Source organism: Megascapheus bottae, chromosome 13 (genome assembly GCF_031878675.1).
Source record: "Megascapheus bottae isolate mThoBot1 chromosome 13, mThoBot2.hap1, whole genome shotgun sequence".
In the NCBI taxonomy this organism is placed as follows: domain Eukaryota; kingdom Metazoa; phylum Chordata; class Mammalia; order Rodentia; family Geomyidae; genus Megascapheus; species Megascapheus bottae.
In genome coordinates, this window is record NC_143521.1 from 10263810 (window position 1) to 10273673 (window position 9864).

Sequence of the window (9864 nt, forward strand, 5' to 3'; positions counted from 1 at the left end):
GATCTCAGCCTTCTGAGTAGCTAGGATGACAGGCCGGAGCCACTATCAGAGCAAGGCTTTCCGCTGGCAACCACCTTCCTCCTCCTCCTCCTCCTCCTCCTCCTCCTCCTCCTCCTCCTCCTCCTCCTCCTCCTCCTCCTCCTCCTCTTCCACCTTCTCCTCCTCTTTCTTCTTCTTCTCCTCTCAGGACCCTGGGTCTTGAACTCAGAGCCTGGGTGCTCAAGGCTAGTGCCCTATCAATTGAACCACCGTTCCACTTTCCGGCTTTTTTGGTGTTTGATTGGAGATGAGAGTCTCATTTTCTCCCCGACTGGCTTTGAACTGCCACCCTCCCATCTCAATCTCCTGAATAGCTAGGATTTACAAACCTGGGCCACCCGGCAGGCTGCTGTCCCCGGATAATTTCTACATCGGTTTCTCCTAGCTGCTGGTCAGTACTGGGCCTCACAGTTCTGGCTTTTTTTGTCCATTTCGAGGCGATCACGGCCAGCAAGCACCGAGTGACTTCCAAGGAGAGGGCTCCTGCATCAAATGATCATTACTGACTACCTTCGTGTCTCCTGTGGGTGAGGGTGTATGGAAGGCGACTCATTTTTCTTTTCAATTCCCGATTCCATTCACAGTTAACGTTCTTGCTGGTTAATAAAAATGTAGCCTGAGATCGTAAGATGGGGACCGTGTGGTCCCAATAAATGTCAGGAGATGTAACACAGAAAAAGTAGCCTGCGCCTCTAACGTGGGGCTGTATCGAGCCCAGGTCTGGCTTAGGGATGCACTAACATAACCTGTTAACACGCACCAAAGTGCATCCCCATAATAACGTCCTCAATCATTTATTAAAAGTCGCGTCAAGCGGGCCCGTATAATTCATCTCTATGCAAATACATCAATGTCAGGCCATTAGTGTATTGCTCAGGTTTTTATTAAAGTGCATTCTTTTTAATTCAGCCCCGTAAAATACGAGCCCCATTGCTCAAGAATTATAGCAACTATTAGAGTAACATATGGGTAACATGCACTCAGAAAATAAAAACCAACAGATAAAGTGGCAGGGTCATAGCGTTGGAGCAAACACTTAACAAAATGGCAGTGTGTGTGTGGGGGGGGGGGTGACAGATTCCCGCCCTACCCCCACCTCCAGCCTTCGGACTGGAGTGTGTCACCCGCACTGGCATCTTGGAACGGGCGAGTTCATTAGTCCTGTCCCAAACCCGATCCAGCTAGCAGACTCGGTCGGCAACCGATCCCCACGCGCCTAAGTCACCCGCCTCGCCCCGACCCCCTCTACCAGCTCCAGCGGCGGCCCCGTCTTATTTCTCGGTAAGATCACTGGAGCGCCCAGTTATTTTCAACCACCGGCTGGGTGGGCAAGGTGGAGAGGGAGTGAGGCCCAGGAAGGCCCCGCGGCTTGCGGGAGAATTTCCCGTTAATGCCTGGAATCCGAGGGAAAAGGCCCTGGGGCGTCGGTCCGTGCCCAAATTTTGCTAGAGAAAGCCAGATGAGTGTGGGGGTTGGATCCCGGCCCGTAGTCTAGCAGTCCACGCCCCCCCGGCTCAAGGTGAGGCCACAGCGGTGGGTGGGTGGGGGGGGAGTGGGAGAGGAAAGGGAGAGGAGGGGGAGGAGAAGGGAAGGGAAGGAGGGGGAAAGAGGGAGCCTGACAAACTCACTAGAGAAATGAACAGCATCAAATTCAGTTTTTTATTTCCAACTGCCTTTAGAACAACCGATTTTCAGAGGCCTAAAAATAAACCTAAATTCAGAACACAACAGAGCCAACACAGGAAAACAGAAAAGTAGGAAAACTCTTAAGAACAATCTTCCAGATTTAATGAGAGAGGCGCCCACATCCTCATCACCCCAGCATGGTAATTGAGCAGATCTATTAACTTGTTACACTAGATTTGTTTAAAGAGACTATTACACAGTCATTTAATCAATTTGTTACACTGGAGGTCCTGACTTATGAGACACTTGCCTTATGATTCCTTAATGACTGAATTAATTTGTTTTAATAAAACCAACATTGTGTACAAGTACATTTCTAGAAATGTAATTTTGGAGACAGAACAGTCCAATGCTTCATCTGATTAGGTCCTTTCTATGGTTTATCAAAGTCTGTAATTTCTGACATAGCCGCTTGTATGGAGTATTTTTCTTTTTTATAGTGCCATTAATTTAATATGGATCATTAGTTCTTTATACACATGCATGTTCTGACAAATGTACCCAATGAATAATGTAGCTAATGTGCTCAGGCCCAAATGCATCACATCATAAACAGAGACTTCTGCAAAAATAACAACAATGAAATAAAACACCACCTGCAGTCACCATGGTCATTTTCAGCATAACATTTGGAGCTCTATTCAAGGCTTGTTTTGCAGAGCAAGCCATGGGTCCCAGGATTTTATCAGCTTAACCAACTGGGTCTAACTGCATAGTGAACACAAATAGATTCATGGTGAATTAAGACTGTCTTGAAGGCAAGAAAAATCGGTCTTGCTCTTGATGGAAACTGACGTGTATGGAATAAAATGTACATAAACAGAAAGTCCCTCAGAAAAAAAAGGACTTGATGTTATTGATTATGTAAAATAATTAGGACATTACAAATGATAATGCTCTGTAAATAATTGGCATATATGGCTTGGATTTTGCAGGGAAAAATTGTTTAGGCTTTGAAACACCAATCGAAGAATGGAACATGATCTGGGACAATCGAAAATTAATAATGGAGTGATCAGAATGTTCAGCTTGTAACCAATAACTGATACAAATGACACAGCCTGCTGTGGAGGTAAACATTTGAACTTAGAAGAATATGAGGTGAACTGAGAATGTACGTGATCACTAGAGGCATAAAGTGGTTCCGCATAATGTGAGGAGCTATGTACGGAGGCCAAATATTGACTAAATAGCTTAACAATTATTATAGGGCAGCGGGAGATGCTGGATATATTTTCAATAAGGAGATGCCTTATAAATCTTTCTTAACAATATTGGGCAGGCAGGCATTTGAACCTGACTTTGTTTTGAATAAAGCCTTCAGACTGCACAGACTGTTTGTGTGCCTTCCTTTTGCTGTCCTGTCCAGACAGAAATGAACCTGTAAGTTGATGAATGGAATTGCTAAATAAAAAGATATGGCTACTTCTTCTACCTCAGAAATAATTATGACTCTTACCAGTGACATTCCCTCAGTTTAGAGTGACACAAATAGAAGACATTTTGCTATATTAACAACTGGAGAAAACAAAACTCAACTCACCAAGATTGCAATAAAAGGCAGACAAAGTCAGATGGGTTGTTATTTATTGGGTTTGATTAAAACAATGTAGCATTATTTATGGTTAGGTTTCTGTTTTGCAACTAATCTTCTAAATGTGCATCTTTTGCAAAGATGATGAAGTTATTCACCTTAAAGTTTGTGTGTAATGTGAAAGATGTCAATAGAGTTTTGATTTTTGAAGTACAAGCATTTGTAAAACAAGAAAGAGTTTTAGAAATCATATAGTCCCTCAGTTGTGACATTTTCACAAGCTACATTTATCTTTTCCATTTCACTGTAGCTCAGTGATTTCTTTGCCTGACACTGGAAGGTTTATGATGATAAATCGGTGTTGTTTAATTAGATTCATCTTTACTTCATTTTAATGTTAGTTGGAAATGTATTTCTTTAGTTTATAAAAATGAATAATTTAATCTCTTCCTAATATAAAATAAGTGATGTGAGACCCCAAGCCAATGTTTGATTCTTTCAGGGATTTTTTTGATTTATTCTGAACTCCTTAGGAAATACCTTGCCTTCTTACTCTTTCAAATGAATTTTCTGCAATTCTTCCTATTTGTAAGCAGCTAATACAAAATGTATTTGCTATTTATTACAAAGTAAATGAATTTGACCTTTTGCTCATTTCACCAGATGCTATTTCTGACCATCCCCAAAAAGCCTGTTTAAAGTCAACAACATTAAGTATTTGAGGTCACAAGACCGATTCAAGGTCATTTTAATACTGGCAAAAGGTTAATTAGATCACTGCATTAAAACAGGAATAGACTTTTACTCAACTTCATCTAAATAAGCACAGACAAGATTACATTATCTTTCAAAGTTTCCTTAGAGATTCTAGCTCATTTCTTAGAATAGAAAATAGCTCTTTGTGAAGACAAGTTTTCAGTTTATCTATAGGAAACTTTGTTATTTCTTGTGGGCATATTCTGGACCACATGCTATGTAACATTTTACCTCTCAATAACCCTACAGAGTAAGAATTGTTATATTCCCATTTTACAGACAAGGCTAGTCATTAAGGCTCAGAGATGGGTTGAAGATGAACAGTAGTGGGGTGGGGCTACAAACTCAGGGCCTCCATGAACCACCCTCCATATCCTGTAGAAGCATCAACTCCTTTTCATCGTAATTTGCCATCTGTTGCCTTTTAGAAGATTTAAAACATATGGGTAAGAATAGTGTAGGAGGCCGGGAGTTTGGCCTAGTGGTTAAAGTGCTTGCCTAGCATGCATGAAGACCCAGGTTCGATTCCTCTGTACCACATACAAAGAAAAAAGCTGGAAATGGTGCTGAGGCTCAAGTGGTAGAGCTCTAGCCTTGAGAAAGTCCAAGGACAGTGCTCAGGCCCAGAGCTCAAGCCCAGGACTGGCAAAAAAAAAAAAAAAAAAAAAGAATAGTGTAAGAATGATGACATTTTGTACCTAAAGTAGAAGTGTAAGAACCAAAAATTGGATACGATAATAACTTAGTGTTTAATGAAAACTGTCTCATAAACTATATGACACCAAATAAAACTCTTAGTTCATGTATAAGAATAATGTGTTAAATAATTCCTTACAGCTTGAATAAAAGTTTGTGTTCTCACACTGTGTGTGTGTGTGTGTGTGTGTGTGAGAGAGAGAGAGAGAGAGAGAGAGAGAGAGAGAGAGAGAGAGAGAGAGAGAGAGAGAGAGAGAGAGAGAGAGAGGGGTGGGGGACAACTTATTCCTAGAGAGACTTTTCTACCCAAGCAAATAGACAAAGTTAGTAAAAGTGGGTGCCTAGTAGGATAATTCCCTATGTGATTTTAGAATTGTTAGAAATCTTCAGGTAAACATTCTACTTTAGTGCTATTTTTTCCTAACTGGGCTCCAGTGACTGTAACCCTAGCTACTCAGGAAGCTGAGATCTGAGGATCATGGTTCCAAACCAGCTTAAACAAATTTAAGATACTCTTATCTCCAATTAACCAGCAAAAACAATCAAACAAATAAAAAACAAAACAAAAAGCCAGAAGTGAAGCTGTGGCTTAGGAAGAGAGCAAGCTTTCAGCACAAGTCCTGCCAGTTCAAAATAAGATTCTAACTTGTTTTCTCTCTTCTTTCCCTTTATTTCTTCCTTTCCCTCCCTCTTCCCCTTCCTCCTTCCCTTCCTCCTTTTCATACTTTTTCTGTGCTGGGGATAGCACCTAGGTCCTTGCAAGTATTCTACCACTGACCTATGCTCCCAGCCTCTTTTTAAAAATTTCTGAGTGGTAAACTTAATGTAATTCTGCAACTACCAACAAAGGACTTAATTCTCTTTGACTAAATATGTTAACCTAAAATATCCTATGAGGGTACATATATTATATATCATCTCTCAACCGCTACTACTAAGAATAATGATTTCAACACTAAACATCCAGGTCACATGGCAGTAAGTTCTATACATTCTGACTCGATTGAAAGTGGTCTTTTCAGCTCCGAGTTATTCAGTAGGCTAGTGATCAGGCGAGCTCTAAGACAGGTGCTCCAGTTGTGAGATATGCCTACAAAGCTACAGGGAAGAACTTGCTGCCAAGAGTAGCAATCCTTCCTAGATTCGCTTCTGGTGCCACTGTGGGACTTTGGGGTCCAGGCCTATTTCTGGGCTTTTCCTCTAGTTTCTCATTAGGCCACATCCCACCTTATAATGTTAAGACTATAGTAAGGCTCCAGATGAAGTGATAATGGCGCCTCTTTCAGCAATGTGTCTTAGGGCATAACTCACGTAAGTGGAAGAATGTGCTTTGTGCCTACTCATTGAATATCTGGCCCTCAGTAATTGATAATTGCCTTTTATTGTTCAAGGCGATGTTGTAATAATTACCGTGGTAGCACCCTAATCAACCTAAACCCCTGGAAGTGACTTGTGAATTCTGAAGTGTCTTGTTTTGAGTACAGTGGAATAGTTGACATTTTATTTTTGGTACTCCACAGAAGCAAGAGTCAGTTTGAAGATGTTTCCCCCCCACACTTCCTTTTATAGGGTGGCAATAAACACAGCTGTATCTCATTAAATTTAACGAGCCTTCATAAAATAACCATTACATTCTGAAGGTAATGAAAGAATAGCTTTGATGGTTAGTAAATAAACTACAAGGTCAGTTTCATCACATTCTAGGGCTGCATGGAAATGGGGTACAGAGGGGCTGTGGCATTTTTAGGCGGCAAAGTCAAGCCAGGGTATCCCTGTTTTTTCTACATGAAACCCTATGAGACAATAATCTTCATTTTGGTCAGGTTGTTCCTAAATGTGCTTTCCTCTTAAGATGTGATTAAATTGATTGGCTTAAAATCCTCCTAAAGAATTTTACGTATATTATGTCCCTGGTGTTGAATCTGAATACTACTGTGGTAGGTTAGACTAAATAATTTATCATATAAACATAGAGGTAGAGCAGATTGAATAGAGTATGCAAATTTATGTAAATAACCCTGCAAATTTAGACTCTTTGAATCCAAGAGCCTTGGTACTTTATAAACTGGGTAGTAGCATTGTAAATCAGGAGTTATTAACCTGTGGTCCACCCCTCTCCCCCAGTAGAATTCTAAATTTATGTGCAAAAATGCATGCATCTATATTTTTCTAGAGAAAGCATCCACAGCTTTCATGAGATTCTCCAAGGAATTCACTACAAGAAGAGCCTCAGAACCATAACACATTGCAGTTAAATAGCTTGGTTAAATGACGTAGCATGTATATTCTGCTTTTCAGATAGTGTTACTTCATCAGAATAAAAATTTACTATTTATTTTATTATCTGATTAGCACTAAAAGTTCTAAATATTCTAATTTTTTTTAAGGTATACACTTAACAATCTTCTCTTTTATATTCCCAAATTTTGCTGCCTTGTTTATCCTCTACACATCAATCTTTTGCTATCAGTTTTTGTGATTTTAACTTTCAGTCATTCTTTCTCATTTTTTATTTCTTTTTCTTTGAACAGGATCTCACTATGCAACCCAGGCCAACAATGAACTCCCTATCTGAATGCCTTCCTGTCCCTAGTGATGGTTTATTGGTGTGTGTCACAGTACCTGTTTTTATTTCTTAAAGCCACTTGGATATTAAGACCCTGAAGGTTTTTGGCCAAAGGAAGTAGGTCTGAAAAGATATTAAAGTGGAGCAAAAAAAAATCTTCATATAGATAATTCTTTTAGCTTTTGTTCCTCCCTCTCTCCGTCCTTCCTTCCTTCCCTTCCTTCTCTTCCCTTCCTTCCTTCCTTCCTTCCTTCCTTCCTTCCTTCCTTCCTTCCTTCCTTCCTTCCTTCCTTCCTTCCTTCCTCTTGCCCTTCCTCCCTCCTTTTTCTTTTCTTTCTTTCTTTTTTTGAGACAGGTTCTTACTATGTGGCCCAAGATGGCTTTGAATTCACTGCCCTTCTGTTTCAGCCTCCAGTGCTGGGAGTATAGGCAAAAGTGATCAATTCGGTTCACCTTCTCATGTCTTTTTCTTTGGACTATAGGCCTCCTACTTCAATGTCACAACAATTCAAACATTTCAGATTGGCAAATGCAGCAACAGGCTCTCATCCTTAGATTACCCCTGTGCATAAAGCAGAATAGGGAAAGATTGTTGTATAGCTCTGCAAAATGTGCTCTAAAGAAATGTAGAGCCAGGTGTTGGTGGCTCTTACCTGCACTCCTAATGAGTCAGGAGCCTGAAATGTGAGGATCTTGGTTTATAACCAGCCTGGGCAGGAAGGTCTATGAGACAACCATCAAAAAGCTGGAAGTGGAGCTGTGGCTCAAGTGATAGAGCACCATCTTTGAGCAAAAAATGCTCAAGGACAGTGCCCATACCCTAAGCTCACAAAGAAACAAAGAAAGAAAGAGAGAGAAAGAAAGAAAAGCAAGAAATGTAGAACCATGTTTATAGTTCCAGAGACTGAGTCTTCAGTGGCAAAGCAGAGGATACACACAGAAATTCAGAGCAGAAATGGGCCTTGATAGTATTATGTCAAACATTGCCTGAAACAGAAAGAAAAAATGCTAAGCTCCTAACATCTCTCCTAAGTATTGGGTGTGCATCAGAACTTGAGATCAAAGTGAGTACAAACTCACAATGCTGAAAGATAATTTCCTCTTTGGTGGTTTATTTTCTCATGCATGTATGTATGTATGTATGTATGTATGTATGTATATATTATCATTATCTATCTAGCATCTATCTGTAAATATACACACACTTGTCTGAGGACCCAACCTCTGGAACTACAAATGCAGCCCCATGTTTCTTTGGATCTTGTTTGTGTAGCTTTAAAACTATCTTTCCTCTGTCATGCATTTGTCAGCTAAGGATCTAAGAATGCTAGCATTTCTGCTGCTTTTGCCAATTTGAATGTTTAAATTGTTCTAACATTGATCCTGGGAGCCTATAATAGAACAAAAGACATTACAGGTGGGTTGGCTTGTTGCTATCTATCTATCTATCTATCATCTATCTCTCACTCTATATATACACCTGTATACATCTGTATATATATATGTATACATACATACATATATATTTATAATAAATTACTTTCTCAGATCCTAACAAACTAAGGTTTGCACTTAGTATCTTGAGTTTGCCTGGATCACCATGTTAGTTGCATCTCCAGCTCTGCATTTTTTTTAATTAATTAATTTTTTTTGCTAGTCCTGGGCTTGAACTCAGGGCCTGAGCACTGTCCTTGGCTTTCTCAAGGCTAGAGCTCTACTGCTTGAGCCACAGCACCACTTCCAGCTTTTTTTCTATGTATATGGTACAGAATAATCAAACCCAGGCCTTCGTGTATGCTAGGCAAGCACTCTACCACTAGGCCATCTCCTGGCCCTAGCCTGTAATTTGAAAATGCTTTGTTATGTGGGTACCAGTGGCTCATGCCTGTAATCCTAGCTACACAGGAGACTGAGATCTGAGGATCACAGTTCAAAGCCAGCCTGGGTATGAAAAGTCCACGAGACTCTTATCTCCATCAGAAAACTGGAAGTGAACTGAAAAAGCTTAAGGACAATGCCCAGGCCTGGAGTTCAAACTCTACCACTGATAAGAAAAAAAATGTTTGTTATCAGCCTTCAAGCCTTGGAGCTCAGAGCCTTGCACTTGCTATGCAGGGATTCTATTACTTCAGCCATGTCCCAGCCCTTTTTGTGTTCATCACTTTTTGAATATGTTCTCAATTTATGCATGGGCCAGCTTGAGTAGTGACCCTTCTATTTATACTTATATATATGAGTATATATATATATATACTTTATATATACTTGAATTACAAGCATATATCACTGCACCCAGTTTTTTTTCTTTTTTTTTATTGTAATTAGTAAAAGGGTTACATGATATTTGCCAGATAGAAGGTGCGTTAATTCACATACATTGATACCCTTTCACATGTCTTGGTACCCGTTTCCCTCCCCCCCCACACCCCCCACCCGTCTTGGTTTTCCCCCCTTCCCTATCAAATTTCAAATATCCAAATACAAATAAGTTCAATATATCAGATAACAAAGTGAGATACTATACCAATATGAGATACCCAAGGGACAGCAAAGGAGATGAGAGACAACATAGTACATTAAGGACAAC

At 40.1% G+C, this 9864-nt stretch overlaps 1 long non-coding RNA gene across 1 annotated transcript; it reads left to right on the plus strand.

The window, feature by feature from the left end:
• Positions 1-432: 432 nt before the first annotated feature.
• On the plus strand, positions 433-2776 carry LOC150055500 (uncharacterized). Its single transcript, XR_016537433.1, has 4 exons — positions 433-562; positions 1221-1320; positions 1719-1865; positions 2661-2776. It is a non-coding gene; the product is annotated as an uncharacterized LOC150055500 (long non-coding RNA).
• Positions 2777-9864: the final 7088 nt, after the last annotated feature.